Source organism: Rousettus aegyptiacus, unplaced genomic scaffold, assembly GCF_014176215.1.
Source record: "Rousettus aegyptiacus isolate mRouAeg1 unplaced genomic scaffold, mRouAeg1.p scaffold_m13_p_1, whole genome shotgun sequence".
NCBI classification, from domain to species: Eukaryota; Metazoa; Chordata; class Mammalia; order Chiroptera; family Pteropodidae; genus Rousettus; species Rousettus aegyptiacus.
This window is the reverse complement of record NW_023416284.1, coordinates 4,281,766-4,285,092: the sequence shown is the minus strand read 5'-3', so window position 1 is coordinate 4,285,092 and position 3,327 is coordinate 4,281,766.

Genomic DNA, 3,327 nt, shown 5'->3' with positions numbered 1-3,327 from the left:
GAAACTCACAGGAAATATCGCTTATAATTTCTGGTGGTTATAGGGCCCTGAACCCGCCACCTGAGCCACCGCGGATCCCGGTTAAGGAGCCCATGCCAATCACCTGCTTCCCCGAGGTACTGTCTCCCACTAGCAAATACTACCGTTGTCTGCTAAATCCCTTCCCCGTCCCAACCTCTCCTGAACTCGCGTCCTGATATCAAGGAGCGACTTCTATCTCTTCCCAGGTGTCCCACCAGCGTTCTTACCAAGAAGCTCATTTATTTCCCCAAATCTGCTGTTTTTTCCTGCTTTCTCTATCTCAAGCAGGTGCCCCCAAGCTACGTATCTCTCTGATTTTAAAGATTTTAAAGATATGGTTCACCTACAGCATCGCTATAAAAGTCACCCAGGTTCCCTCTGAGGAAAAACAAAACAAAACAAAAAAAACAATTCTCACAATCCAGTTTTTGAGCAGTCTTTCCAAATGTATTCAACCTGTTTCCTGAACAAACGAACAAGTAAAGCTTATACGCTTCAAAGAGACGAACGAGGAAATCACATCCGCAGACGCCTCCCCCCCACACACACCACCACGAGTGTGACAGACGTGCTAAGAGACCAGCGAAGACAGCGTCTTCGGCATGAAATCGGGAGGGGGGAAAAAGCGCGATTCCTTTGGCAGCCACCCGAACCACAGCACGTCTGTAATGCCCTCCTACGACATCCCGATTATTCTCCAACACGTCTTGGCTGGCCTCCTCCCTGACCCCTGACACGCGGCCCTGCCCCGGCCACCCCGGCAAGCTGGGATGCGTCCCCACTCTGTTTTGACTTTTCAGATTCTTCCTCAAGGCTCAGAACAAGTGACTCATCTTGCTACCTCTCTATCTCAGAGCAGAGGCCAAGCTGTACCTTTTCGGCAGACCTTCTCCAACTCGGTGACGTCAGCAAATGCGTACAGGCCCTGGCGACGTGTGCAGTGCCGTGTCCCACGTGGCGCGGAATGTACTGGAAAGAGGGAGGAGATGGGAGGATGAAGGCAGCACGGCCTCTGACTCGATGTGTCTACAGTCAGTCTAGCAAACGTTTTTTAAGACAATACGAAAACTGAGTAAAACGCCGGACTAAAACAGATACAGGCATTAGGGTACGAGCCGAGGCAAAAATGAGTTTCTGACTCTACGGTTGCATCCTGTTCTGGACCCCTCCGTGGTTCTGTGTGTGGTTCTGTGGTTCCTGTGCATTAGTCCGCACCTGCGACAGGCGGGGAAGCCTTCTGTGGGCGGGGACGACCTGTTACCTGTCTCTAGTGAAGCCGTGCATCCGGGCCTTTGAGCGGAGGTGAGGTCTGGCGGAAAGTAGAAGCAGCCAGAGGCCATCCCACTTCAGAAACGAGTTGTTCTGAAGGTGGCTCACCTCACACTTAGGATGAAATAGCAGCAGATAATAACCAAGCCTCGAACTGATCAAAACTTGTATTTTTCGTGGAATTGCTCATTTACATACCAAAGTATATATGCTCTGGAACCTAACGACTGCGTTAGCCTCCAAAACTCGTAAATTTGAAGCAAAGATTAAATACGTCCTTCCAGACCTTTTTGTAGCCATTGAGAAATGCAATTTCGGCAAAATAAAGAGCAGGACCTATGTCTAAACCCCACCCTGATGATCCCATTAAGGTGAGGGCGATGGCCAGGGCCAGCAGCAGAGGGACGAGGTCAAGTTCAGAGGATGCCGAGCCGCGGCCAGCCGTGGTCCGTGGTCCGTGGCCAGCTCTTACAGTAGGTGGCTTGCTGGGGCCTGTGAGTCACCCATGAGGAGCTGCAGCTGGACCAGCACTGTAGGCGCTGAGATCCGGTATTTGTTTTAGACCCTGGGAGCAAAGACTAATGAGGAAAATACAGAGAACAGCTGGGAAACCGTTCCCTCCTGACCGCACAGACGTGCTCCGGCCAAGTGTCCATCCTCGGGACAAGGGAGGTCCCCGAGCGTGCACGCTTGTCTGTCCTTCTGACTCGTTCCTCTGGCCTCACTTACCGCTTCACGCCCCCGCTTCAAAGGATGCCGAGCTTCCACTCTGTCCTGTAACGCGAAGGAAGCGTGACAAAAATAGGTCATTGGACACACTGCTCAGAAAATTCCCTGTGAGTGGATTTCTTTTATCCTTCCAAACACTGCCTACTCAGCGATTTCAAGATTCCGGATGTAGCCTGTCTGCCGGCTGGTGCGGAGGCAAGCCTGCACCTCGCTCTGCGAAGACAATTTCACGACGTCACAGTCTTGCCGTCTGTGTGGCCGAGGTGAAAATTCGAGCCTCATCGAACGCCACTAGACTGAGCAAGAAGGTGATACGCCTAAGAGAATACGAATGAACGCTCGCCAGCTTTGGTGATTTCTAGAGATCTTGAACAGCTTCATCAGCAAACTGCCAATTTTCTTGGGAAACCACCGAACAATCAGCTGTCGGAAGAATGCGCACATTTGGAGAACTATGGTTTATCGTTCAATGCTTGGAATTAAAAGTAACTTTTTGACCAGGCCATACTTTTTAAGACAGTTCCATGATAAATCCAGTCTTCCGGATACAAGTATCTGGCAGCACGTTGTTTATCAACATTAATGTCCGAGGCGTGCACAATCTTTTGGTTTCACTGATACTTCCTCTGAGCTGGTTCTTCCCATGAGGCGTCAGTTATGACCAATGTGCACCAGGACGTTCTTGTGTGAAGAATACCATTCTTGCAGAAATAGAAGCAAAATGTATAATCCAGTTGAGGAAAAGTATACAAACTAGTGTGGGGGATAAAAAAAATAATAATTTTCCTCCCACGTTCTAAATGCTTCTAGCTGGGTTCATAATCAAATTAGCAGAGACAGATCAACAGGAGAAAAAAATCAAATTTTAAAACCCACCCGTGGGGAATTCACATAGGCACGAAAATTCCAAAGACAGGGAGGTAACATTGGGTATATGTGACATTTGGGACTAAGGAGAAAAGGGGTCGCATGGGGTATTAGAAGTGAGAGTGGGTATCTGAGCAGGAGCAGAACGCACCTGGCAGGCAAATTCTTGCTGGGCAGCTCAGAAACAACGGGACCCAGGGGGGCATCCAGGTAACTGGGCACCTGCCCGAAGCCCCCTTATTTAACACACTTAATTCAGGTGAGGCTACAGATGATCATCTTACGATTGCCGTTCCCAAGCAGGTCGTTCCCGGTGAATCTCTCGGGGGAGACAGTGGGGAGGGCCGACAGTTCTTTCTGAGTCTCGTTTCTTAATAAACAATATCCCAAGAAGGCAGCTTTGGGATAATGCACTTTGGTGCCCTTTACTAGTTATGCATG